This window comes from Zingiber officinale, chromosome 1A (genome assembly GCF_018446385.1).
Source record: "Zingiber officinale cultivar Zhangliang chromosome 1A, Zo_v1.1, whole genome shotgun sequence".
NCBI lineage: Eukaryota > Viridiplantae > Streptophyta > Magnoliopsida > Zingiberales > Zingiberaceae > Zingiber > Zingiber officinale.
Window position 1 is genome coordinate 73,564,647 of NC_055987.1, and position 13,499 is coordinate 73,578,145.

Here is a 13,499-nt window from a genome sequence, read left to right on the forward strand (position 1 = left end):
CTTGACTTAAGTAGGAAGATGAAGAGTCAAGTTTTGACTTGACTTTGACTTGACCAATGCCACATCATCAAGGCTTCTTCATTTGGTCAAGTTTGACTTGACCAAATGCAACCTCATGGAGGAGATCAAGAGACTTGACTCTTGATATTCCATGGCGGTTACAAGCCTTGAAGTGGCCGACCACTTTAGTGTTGGATGAGTGGTTTTTCATTCAAGGCAATTCATTCCTTCTTCTTCCTCAAGCTCTCAAGGTTTCTTCTCTACCTCTCCTCATCTTTGCCGAGACCATCAAGGGTGCTAGCACATCCTAGTGGTTTCTCTCCATCTCTTGCTTGTGTTGATAAACATAGAGGAGTATCTACCTTGATACTCTTGAGATCCGATGAACTTTGGACGAGCGGGATTAAGCGAAGGGCTTCGCATCAAATGGTAAAGATCTTATGTTGTAGATCTAGGCTTAGAAACTCGTACGTGAATGTTTTTCAAAATCTTATTCTTCGCACGGATCCAGTGGTTGGGGTTTCTGTAATGCCCGCCCTCCCTGCTATCAACAAGGGACGGGGCTACGATACTCTACGTACGTATTACAGCGGAAGACTTAAAATTATTTTTCTTAACTTAATTAAAACCGAACTACACTAACATGGTTTCATAACATGATAACAAAATAAATAAAAACTTAACATCAAGTCACCCATATTGTATTACATTTCACAAAACCAAATCATAGTTCTTAAAGGTTTTAAAGCACGTTCTTAATTAGTTGCCTAGCCACCGCCACACACATCTTCGTTGCCCCTCCTGCTGCTCCTTTAACTCATCCAGCTTTTTCCTTTATCTGTGGTACAAGGAAAGTAAGCTATGAGCACTCATGGCTCAGTAAGTTCCTTTCCTACTCACTAAAACCAACAATCAACACATAATCAAATAATGTCTCAACTTAACATGATCTCAACTAGTCATGGCATAACATATCATACTCTTTAAGCATATCATGCAACATAACAAACATTATAACTAGTCATGGCATATCATCTCTTAAAGCATAGCATGAAACATAACATAATCATATCATGGCATATCATCTCTTAAAACATAGCATGAAACATAACATAATCTTATCATGGCATATCATCTCTTAAAACATAGCATGAAACATAACATAATCATATCATGGCATATCTTAAATCATAGCCTCAACACAACATAATCATAGATTATATGCATCATGATTTTAAAAACATGTATCCGAAAAACATGTGTATGTCTCATGTGTTAGTTAGAGCCCTAGAGCCAATCATTTGATGATTGTATGGACTCATGTATATCATATTCTTTTATATTAATAAAGGCATTTGTTTGGTTATTATACTTATTTATATTAGTGCCAAATAGACTAAGTATAATAGCGTCCTTGAGTAGAAGGTTCATACCTATATCAATCGATTAGTTGAATCGATAGTGAGATGATATAGGGAACACTACTCTAAATCATTCTTAGTCGAGTATTAGCATTCAGGGACAATGTTAATACAATAAGACTAGCATGTAGGTCAGCTCGATGACATGATCTCACAAGTCATGGATATAGAGATATCAAGCTGACACATGGGTATGCATTAGAGAATGTATACTGAATGACCCGCCATGAGAAAGTATCATGGATCGTTATATGAGTGTCATATACTTTCTCATGTGGCTATTAGTATGACTATTAGTCCTTATACCTGAAGTCACCATGGATCCCTACATAAGGAGTTATGTACTTTGGTTTCGTCAAACGTCACCCGTAACTAGGTGGACTATAAAGGCGATTACTGGGTATATAACGAATTATGTAGAGGGATGTGAGTGATGTAGATGGGATCTATCCCTCCCATATGACGGGAGCGACATCGATATTCTTGATAGAGTGAGACCACTAAGTGCATGGCCATGCCCAAATGAGTCAACATTAGATGTTGAGCTCATTTGATCGAGTGAGTCTACTTGGAGTTCAAGATTTAGATTGATTAGAGGATGACACGGTCTATGCCTCATATTGATCAATCTAGATGCCTAGGATAGAAGGACACTTGTCATTATTTTGTGAGTAGTCACAATTGGTAGTCACAAGGTGATGTCGGATCTCGACATTCTTGTAACTTGGGTAGTAATGATGTGTTGCTAGATACCGCTCATTACTTATGCTCCTAAATGGGTTTAGGGCATTGCCAACGTTACAAGAACCTATAGGGTAACACACTTAGGACAATTAGATGAAGATTAGGTTTATATGATGAACCAAGAGGATTAGATTCATTTGATGAATCAAATTGGATTAAGAGTAATCCTAATTGGGTTAACTTGAGTTCGACTCAAGTTGATTCATGTATTTAATGAGTCTAATTTAGATTATGACTTATTTAATCAATTTAATTTAATGAATTAGATTCATTATATTAAGTTGGCTCGAATCAAATGGTTGGATTAGTTCAACCATGGTAGAGATTGAGTCAAGTTTGACTTGACTAGAGAAGGAAGACCAAAGGTCAATTTTGACTTGACCTTTTGCCACCTCATTGGTGAGTTGGCATTAGGTGGACCAATGATGATATTCCACATCATCATGGATGCCACCTCATGGAAGTTACAAAGCCATTTTCTTATTAACTTCACATTAATTGCATTTAATGGGGAGTTACACTAGAGAAGAAAAGTGGCCGACCACTTTGTGAATGGGAGTGAATTCATTTTCATTCAAGTGTGGTTTTTCTTCCTCCTTCTTCCTCTCAAGCTCTCCCTCTCCCTCTCCTCCTTCCTTGGCCGAACCACATAGGTGCTAGCACACCTTGGTTTTTGGTCACCTCCATCTAGTGTGTCCGTGTGGATACTTCTAGAGGACCGACACTTGACGGTCTTGAGATCCGGCATCATTTGGACGAGCGGGATTCGCGTGGGGCGCGCATCAAAGGTATAATCTTAACTTTAGTGTAGATATAAAGTTTTACAAACTCGTACAAGAAAAGGTTTTTTGAAAAGTTTTTGTTTATGAATCTTTGCACGGATCTACGGCTTTGGGTGACTCGGGGTTTCCGCGACGCGAAAAAGCGGTTTTCGCGGCCCGAAGAACCCAACAGTGGTATCAGAGCCACGTGCAAAGACTTGTACGAGTTCGTTTGTATTTTTATGAAAAATATACCTTCTGTAATTTTCTGTAAAAATTGAGTTTTTAGAGTTTTTATGAGTAATTTTCTGTTTCAGTGCAAGATGTCAGACGGGGCTCCTGTAGGTCCTTATGTACTCAAGATGATTGGGTACATAGAGAACCTACAAAGACTGGGGTTCCCACTTGGCCGAGAGCTGGCCACTGACTTGATCTTGCAGTCCTTGCCAGATAGCTATAGTCAATTCGTTCTCAACTATAACATGAACGAGATTAACAAGCCGCTGCCCGAGTTACTTAGTATGTTACGAACTGCTGAGATTAACCTTAAGAAGGTTAAGCCCATTCTGATGGTCCAGAAGCACAAGGGCAAGGGCAAGCCCAAAGGTAAGGGAAAGTCCCAAACCAAGGGCAAAGGCAAGGCACTGAAGCCTAAAGGAGGGGTCGCCAAGGATGCTACTTGCTTCCACTGCGGTCAGACCGGGCACTGGAAGAGGAACTGCAAGGTATACTTGGAGGATCTTAAGAAGAAGCGAAGTGAGACTTCCACTTCAGGTATATATGTTATAGAAGTCAATCTATCTATTTCTACATCATGGGTATTAGATACTGGATGTGCTTCTCACATTTGTATTGATGTGCAGGCGCTGAGAAATATCAGAGCATTGGCAAAGGGCGAGGTGGACCTACGAGTAGGCAATGGAGCACGGGTTGCTGCTGTTGCTGTAGGATCTCTGCCCTCTGGGCTTGTACTAGATTTAGATGATTGTTGTTATGTGCCTGCTCTTACTAAGAACATAGTTTCAGTTTCTTGTTTAGACAAGAAAGGATACTCTTTTATAATAAAAGACAAATGTTGTTCTGTTTATTTGAAAGATATGTTCTATTGTAGTGCACCACTAATAAACGGACTCTATATTCTAGACCTTGAGAGCCCTATCTATAACATTAGTACCAAGAGGTTCAAGTCAAATGACATGAACCAAACATACCTCTGGCACTGTCGCTTAGGTCATATAAATGACAAGCGCTTATCCCAGCTCCAAAAGGATGGTTTGCTGGACTCATTTGATTTAGAATCATATGAGATATGCGAGTCATGCCTACGAGGCAAGATGACCAAGACCCCCTTTAGTGGGCATAGCGAGAGAGCAACTGATTTGTTAGGACTCATACATAGTGATGTGTGTGGCCCTTTCAATGTCGCTGCTAGAGGCGGTTATAGATACTTCATCACATTTACTGATGACTTCAGTAGATATGGATATGTGTACTTGATGACACATAAGTCCGAATCCTTTGAAAAGTTCAAAGAATTCAAGAATGAAGTACAGAACCAGCTTGGCAAGAGTATTAAAATAATTCGATCAGATCGAGGTGGTGAATACTTAAGCCATGAGTTCCGTGACAACTTAGCTGAGTGTGGGATTTTATCTCAACTCACTCCTCCTGGAACACCACAGTGGAATGGTGTATCCGAAAGGAGGAATCGTACCTTATTAGATATTGTACGATCTATGATGAGTCACACAGATCTTCCGACATATCTCTGGGGATATGCTCTAGACACGGCAGCTTTCATACTCAACCGAGTTCCATCAAAGGTCGTGATAAAGACACCATATAGGATTTGGACTGGGAGAGATGCCCAGGTGTCTTTCATGAGGATTTGGGGTTGTGAGGCTTACGTATGACGTCAAGTCTCAGACAAATTAGGACCCAAATCCGACAAGTGCTATTTCATTGGATATCCCAAGGAAACTAAGGGATATTACTTCTACATTCCCAGTCAGCACAAGATAGTTGTGGCAAAGACTGGGGTCTTTCTAGAAAGGGACTTTGTTTCTAGAAAGACTAGTGGGAGCGCGTTCGATCTTGAAGAAGTTCAAGATGCGAACAATAGCACTGATGCCTCGATGGAAATTGAACTGGAACCACAAAGTGTTGTGGATGATGTTCCACAAGGAGTTGAGGAACAACAACCGGTTCAAGTAGACATACCTCTTCGCAGGTCTGATAGGGTACGTCGTCAGCCTGAGAGATATTCATTTCTCTTGTCTGACCATGATGACGTTATGCTCATAGAGGATGAGCCTACCACCTATCAGGAAGCTGTGATGAGACCAGATTTCGATAAATGGCTAGAGGCCATGAGATCCGAAATGGAGTCCATGTACACCAACCAAGTATGGACTTTGGTTGATCCACCTGAAGGGGTAAAACCCATTGGGTGTAAATGGGTCTTTAAGAGAAAGACTGACATGGATGGACTTATTTATAAGGGTCGCTTGGTAGATAAAGGTTTTAAGTAGATTCATGGTATTGACTATGATGAAACCTTTTCTCCAGTAGCGATGTTTAAGTCTATTCGGATCATGCTTGCTATTGCAGCCTACCATGACTATGAGATATGGCAGATGGATGTCAAAACTACGTTTCTAAATGGAAACCTACTCGAGGATGTGTACATGACACAACCTGAGGGTTTTGTAGATCCACAACATACTAGTAGAGTATGCAAGCAGCATAGGTCCATTTATGGACTAAAGCAAGCTTCTCGGAGCTGGAATCTTCGTTTTGATGATGTAATCAAACAGTTTGGTTTCATTAAGAACGAAGATGAACCTTGTGTCTACAAGAAGGTTGTAGGGGATATAGTTGTCTTCCTCATATTGTATGTGGATGACATACTACTCATTGGGAAGGACATCCCTATGCTTCAGTCTGTCAAGACCTGGCTAGGGAGTTGCTTCTCAATGAAGGACTTAGGTGAGGCATCCCGCATTCTAGGGATACAGATCTATAGAGATAGATCTAAGAGATTGCTTAGCCTAAGTCAGAGTACATATATTGACAAGGTACTCCTTCGGTTTGCCATGCAGAACTCCAAGAAGGGATTTCTGCCGATGTCACATGGCGTGAGTCTTTCGAAGACTCAAAGTCCCTCTTCTAGAGAGGAGAGAGACCGCATGGATCAGATCCCTTATGCCTCAGCCATAGGATCGATCATGTACGCCATGCTATGTACTCGACCTGATGTCTCGTATGCTTTGAGCATGACGAGCAGATACCAGTCTGATCCAGGTGCAAGTCATTGGATAGTGGTCAAGAATATTCTTAAGTACTTATGAAGGACTAAAGAATATTTCTTGATATATGGAGGCAATGATGAGCTAACTGTAAAGGGTTACAGTGATGCCAGCTTTCAGACCGATCAGGATGATTACCGATTGCAGTCAGGGTTCGTATTTTGCATTAATGGTGGTGTGCCACCGGAAGAGTTCGAAGCGGATACGATGGTGATTCTACAAAGCCGAGTATATTGCCGCATCGAGGCAGCAAGGAGGCGATTTGGATCCGCAAGTTCATTATTGAACTTGGGGTGGTTCCTAGCATCTGAACCAGTTGAGCTCTATTGTGACAACAATGGAGCTATAGCACAGCGAAGGAACCTCGCTCACACCAGCGGACCAAGCATATACTACGGCGCTTCCATCTCATTCGAGAGATTATCGATAGAGGAGATGTGAAGATTTGCAGAGTACCTACAGAGGCTAACATCGCAGATCCCTTGACCAAGGCTTTGGCACAGAGGAAGCATGATGGTCACACTAGGTCTTTAGGCCTTAGAGCCTATACTGATTGGCACTAGTGCTAGTGGGAGATTGTTAGTTAGTGCCCTAGAGCCAATCATTTGATGATTGTATGGACTCATGTATATCATATTCTTTTATATTAATAAAGGCATTTGTTTGGTTATTATACTTATTTATATTAGTGCCAAATAGACTAAGTATAATAGCGTCCTTGAGTAGAAGGTTCATACCTATATCAATCGATTAGTTGAATCGATAGTGAGATGATATAGGGAACACTACTCTAAATCATTCCTAGTCGAGTATTAGCATTCAGGGACAATGTTAATACAATAAGACTAGCATGTAGGTCAGCTCGATGACTTGATCTCACAAGTCATGGATATAGAGATATCAAGCTGACACATGGGTATGCATTAGAGAATGTATACTGAATGACCCGCCATGAGAAAGTATCATGGATCGTTATATGAGTGTCATATACTTTCTCATGTGGCTATTAGTATGACTATTAGTCCTTATACCTGAAGTCACCATGGATCCCTACATAAGGAGTTATGTACTTTAGTTTCGTCAAACGTCACCCGTAACTGGGTGGACTATAAAGGCGATTACTGGGTATATAACGAATTATGTAGAGGGATGTGAGTGATGTAGATGGGATCTATCCCTCCCATATGACGAGAGCGACATCGATATTCTTGATAGAGTGAGACCACTGAGTGCATGGCCATGCCCAAATGAGTTAACATTAGATGTTGAGCTCATTTGATCGAGTGAGTCTACTTGGAGTTCAAGATTTAGATTGATTAGAGGATGACACGGTCTATGCCTCATATTGATCAATCTAGGTGCCTAGGATAGAAGGACACTTGTCATTATTTTGTGAGTAGTCACAATTGGTAGTCACAAGGTGATGTCGGATCTCGACATTCTTGTAACTGGGGTAGTAATGATGTGTTGCTAGATACCGCTCATTACTTATGCTCCTAAATGGGTTTAGGGCATTGCCAACGTTACAAGAACCTATAGGGTCACACACTTAGGACAATTAGATGGAGATTAGGTTCATATGATGAACCAAGAGAATTAGATTCATTTGATGAATCAAATTGGATTAAGAGTAATCCTAATTGGGTTAACTTGAGTTCGACTCAAGTTGATTCATGTATTTAATGAGTCTAATTTAGATTATGACTTATTAAATCAATTTAATTTAATGAATTAGATTCATTATATTAAGTTGGCTCGAATCAAATGGTTGGATTAGATCAACCATGGTAGAGATTGAGTCAAGTTTGACTTGACTAGAGAAGGAAGACCAAAGGTCAATTTTGACTTGACCTTTTGCCACCTCATTGGTGAGTTGGCATTAGGTGGACCAATGATGATATTCCACATCATCATGGATGCCACCTCATGGAAGTTACAAAGCCATTTTCTTATTAACTTCACATTAATTGCATTTAATGGGGAGTTACACTAGAGAAGAAAAGTGGTCGGCCACTTTGTGAATGGGAGTGAATTCATTTTCATTCAAGTGTGGTTTTTCTTCCTCCTTCTTCCTCTCAAGCTCTCCCTCTCCCTCTCCTCCTTCCTTGGCCGAACCACATAGGTGCTAGCACACCTTGGTTTTTGGTCACCTCCATCTAGTGTGTCCGTGTGGATACTTCTAGAGGGCCAACACTTGACGGTCTTGAGATCCGGCATCATTTGGACGAGCGGGATTCGCGTGGGGCGCGCATCAAAGGTATAATCTTAACTTTAGTGTAGATCTAAAGTTTTACAAACTCGTATAAGAAAAGGTTTTTCGAAAAGTTTTTGTTTACGAATCTTTGCACGGATCTACGGCTTTGGGTGACTCGGGGTTTCCGTGACGCGAAAAAGTGGTTTTCGCGGCCCGAAGAACCCAACATCATGATCTTTTAAAACCATTTTCTTCTTACATATATATACTTGAACATAATATCAACATATTTAGGGCCCCGGCTTGTACCATACATACATAACATGGATGCGCGCGTCCTAAGTATATCCAAGGTAGCAAGTCTTGAATCATACTAGGAACTAGGTCAAGATCACAAAGCATGGCCTAGGGGCGTATTTGAAGAGTCCATCCCTTATTAGCCTAGATCACAAAGCAAGGCTTAGCCTAGATCACAAAGCAAGGACTAGGGGTGTACTAAGGAGCCCATCCCTTATTAGCCTAGATCACAAAGCAAGGCTTAGCCTAGATCACAAAGCAAGGCCTAGGGACTGATTAGGAGTCCACCCTTGATACAAGCCTTACAAAGTAAAATAGCATGTATAAAAATGCATCATTTAGTCACATAGCATAGCATAAAAGTATGCATCACTTAGGCATACATTATGTCATAAAAGTATGCATCACTTAGGCATACATCATATCATAAAAAGTATGCATCACTTAGGCATACATCATGTCATAAGAAAGTATGCATCACTTAGGCATACATCATATCATAAAAAGTATGCATCACTTAGGCATACATCATGTCATAAGAAAGTATGCATACATCATATCATAAAAAGTATGCATCACTTAGGCATACATCATGTCATAAGAAAGTATGCATCACTTAGGCATACATCATATCATAAAAAGTATGCATCACTTAGGCATACATCATGTCATAAGAAAGTAGGCATATTTTAAACACATAGCACATCATAAAAACATGCATATTCTAAGTACATAGCATATCATTAAAGCATGTATATTTCTACTCACATAGCATATCATAAAAGCATGCATATTCTAAGCACATAGCATATCATTAAAGCTTACATATTTCTAAGCACATAACATATCATTAAAACATGCATATCCCTATCCACATATCATATCATAAAAAGGTATAAATCACAAGCATACATGGTTAAGCATAAGGGTATATCATGTGATTATACTATCATAAGAAACATGGTAACATAGTTAACTTGGGTTCTAAGCTTCCTAAACCCTTGGGTTCCTATCATGGCCGAACCCCCTTAGGTCTCAATTTAGGTAAAAACAACCTCCAAGCATGTGAACCCTAAATCATCATCACATAAATTTCATAGGAAGCATTATAAGCATGATTAACTTGGTTTCAAAGTTCTCCAAGTCCTTAAACTCATGTGGCCAAACCCTATCAGTATATAAACAAGGTCCCAAATGTCATGAAAGCATGGAAACCTTAAACCATATTTATAGCATTTTTTTCAAATAACATAGTAAGCATATTGAGCTAGTTCCTAAGTCCTTCAAGCCCTTAACGTATGTCTTGGTCAATCTTTTAACAAATATTCATTAGGGCTAAAAACAAACATACAAGCATGTGAACTTGAACTAACATCATGTATAAATTTATAACAAGACATCATACAATAGGTATGGCCGAAACTTACCCTAGCCTCATTTAGGTCACTAAACAACATATAGTATGAGAACTTTAGTTTTCTACTTATCATATTTCATGTAGAGTGACATAAGCATATTTAATTTTTGTTCTAGGGTTTCTAGGGAATTTATCCCTTCATGGCCGAAACACACAATGATCCATTTAGGTCATGGAAAAATTATACAAATATGTGACACAATCAACACATTATCATATTTTCATAAGAAGCACTTTTAACACATTTGGTTTCATTTCTAAGGCCTCTAGGTCTTTTAAACCCTACTTGGTCGAAACTCACAGAATATAAACTTGCTTCAAATAGCCTAAAAGCATGAGAAATTATACAAGTTTCATAGCATGTATAAAGACAAGCATAATAAACATACATGTGAATTGTGTCTTAGGCTTCCTAGGTTTCTTTCCCTTTTTCTTTTATTTTTCCTTATGGCCGAAACCTACCAATCTCTAAACTAGGTTTTAAGTGGCCTAAAGCATGGAAAACTTAAGTAAGTTTCATGGCAAAAATTACTAAGAACATCATATACAAAGTTGGTTCATAAACAAGCTAGGACCCTTGTGATCTTACATGTCATATATCATGTAACTAATTTTCTATACTCAATTTAAACATAAGAGCATTAAACAACTTTCATATTATAATATCACAGAGGTCTTGAGTATATTAGAATTTTGTTCAAGCTTTTCTAAACTATCCATCTTATCATGGCCGAAAATCTAAAATAAGAGTTCATGAATTTCTAGCAATGTACAACATGCAATTCTTTAAGAGAACTCTATATTCTATCATACAAACATGGTTATTTAAATTTGAAGGTCTTCCTAACCCTAAGCCCTTTTCTTGGACGAAACATATAAATGGATTTCTTTGGTTCCAAGTAACTTTCAAGCAAGAAAACCAATAAAAACCCTTAGTAGTTCATGGGAGAATTTTTGTACTAGTTTAGTTAAACAATATTTTTCCCTAACCTCCTTAACATATTTTTGGCCGAAATTCTAGGGTTAGGTACTCCTCTGATCAAGCATCATTTAAGTATAAAAACATGAAGAAAATCCTTCCTACATAGCATAGAAAGAATATCATGAATTAAGGACTTGTTTAAACCATCCTAGATTTGAAAACCCTTTCTTTAGCCAAATTTTCTTAAATTCTTTTCTAGGTTTTCTAATCCTTATAGAATCCGAAAATCACATAAAAGCCTTGTACCACAGGTGAGGGGAAGCTTACATCCTTTTCGCTTGTGGATCTAAGGTATGGTGAAGAAGAAGTAGCCTCTTCTTCTAGTTCCTTTCCCTTGATTCCTTTGCTAAGTCCTCCTTGTATCTTAGGCTTTCTTAGGGAACAAACTTGGCTTTGGGGCCGAAGATGGAGGAGAGGGGACTGTGGTGTTCTCAGTGAGGGAGAGGATGAATGAGAGAAAATGAGAGAAAAATAATTTTCTCTTTTCTTGCTCCCTTTTATGTTAAGGTGGAAGAAGTAGCAAAATTGATTTTTGCTTTCCTTCTCCCTTAACCCATTTTCTATTTTTTTCTTACATTTATTTTATTTTCTATTTATTCTCACCATTCATGATAAAATAAGGGGGAATGAATCCCTTTAATCCCTTCTTTAAATTTTCGGCAAAAACAAAGAGGAAGAGGGAGAGAAAGGGAGGAAGGCAAGTTGCCTTTCTCTTGCTCTTTTCTTGTTTTCTTTTGGCTAGCTTTTACTCTTACCTTTATCATGAGTTTCCCTCCTTTGTTATCAACATCTTCTCTCTATCCCAATTGGTTTCTACTAATTAATTCTATGAAATATAATATAAGAGGTTCAAGGTTCAATCCTTGACTTCCTCTTCTTTTTATTTCATTTTATTTCTTTTTGCTTCAACTCACTTCCTATTATTTTTCTAAGGAAAAATCCCACATTCATATATTTATCTTACAAGCTTAGTGGGTATTACAGTTTCGGGGTTTCCGCAACGCAAAAAGCGGTTTTTGCGGCCCGAAAAACCCAACAAACCATATTACTGATTTATTTTTAAGGAGATTGTGCGACTTCATGGAGTACCGAGGAGCATAGTTTCAGATCATGATTCAAAGTTCCTAAGCTACTTTTGGAAGACACTATGGGAAAAATTGGGAACAAAGTTTTTATTTTCTACAACTTGTCATCCACAAACAGATGGACAAACTGAGGTAGTAAATCAAACTTTATCTACTTTATTGAGAGTTATCATTCAAAAGAATTTAAAAGGTTGGGAAGATTGTTTACCACATGTTGAATTTACTTATAATAGATTTGTGCATTCTACTACTAATTTTTCACCTTTTAAAGTGGTATATGGGTTCAACCCTTTAACTCCTTTAGATTTGTCACCTTTTGCCTGTCTCTGATCATGCCAGTTCAGATGGTACTAGAAAAGCTGAGTTTGTGAGGCAATTGCATGAAAAAGTTCGATTGCAAATTAAAAAGATGACTGAACAATATGCTACGCAAGCCAATAGGGGACAAAAGAAAGTGATCTTTGAACCCAGAGATTGAGTTTGGGTTAATATGAGGAAGGAAAGATTCCCTACTAAACATCATACTAAGTTGCATCCACGAAGAGATGGTCCATTTCTAGTCATTGCTAGAATCAATGATAATGCATACAAGCTTGACTTACCATGTGAGTATAATGTGAGTGCTACATTTAATGTTTCTAATCTTTCTCCTTTTAATATAGGTGATCAAGATTCGAGGATGAATCCTTTCGGGGAAAGGGGGAATGATGGAGTCAAAGAAAGAGAGCAACAAGCTAACGATATGGATCATGGTCAACCCACTCTAGATATTAATGATGATCCATTATGCATCAATGGAGGGCCAATTATAAGGGCTAAGGCTAGAAAGATGAAGGAAGCATTTAATGTACTAATTGAAGATGTGAAGGCCAAAGCTACTATTGAAGAAGGTTTGACCAAGAGCAAGTCATTCGGCATAGTTAACCTAATTCAAGCCTTAGATGAGCTTAATTAGCACTCAAGTCTCATGTCTATATAGTAGGGATATGTAGGTTTAATTTAGACTAAATTTCTACTTTTATTTGGGTTGTAATAAAGACATAAACTTAAAATGGCTAGGTAGTCTACATAGGTTTTTTACTAAATGAGCTTTCTTTTGGCCTTTTAGGGTTTTTGGTCACCTTATAGCTATAAATAAAGGGGGTGACGACCACACATGTATCTTTGGCATGTTTTCAATCCAAAGCATGGTGAGGCTCTCACTTGTTGGTTCTTCATTGAATTAGAATTTATCAAGACATTTCCTTGTGGCATTCGAAGACTTATCAACCTCCATCCCAAGGTTGTGAC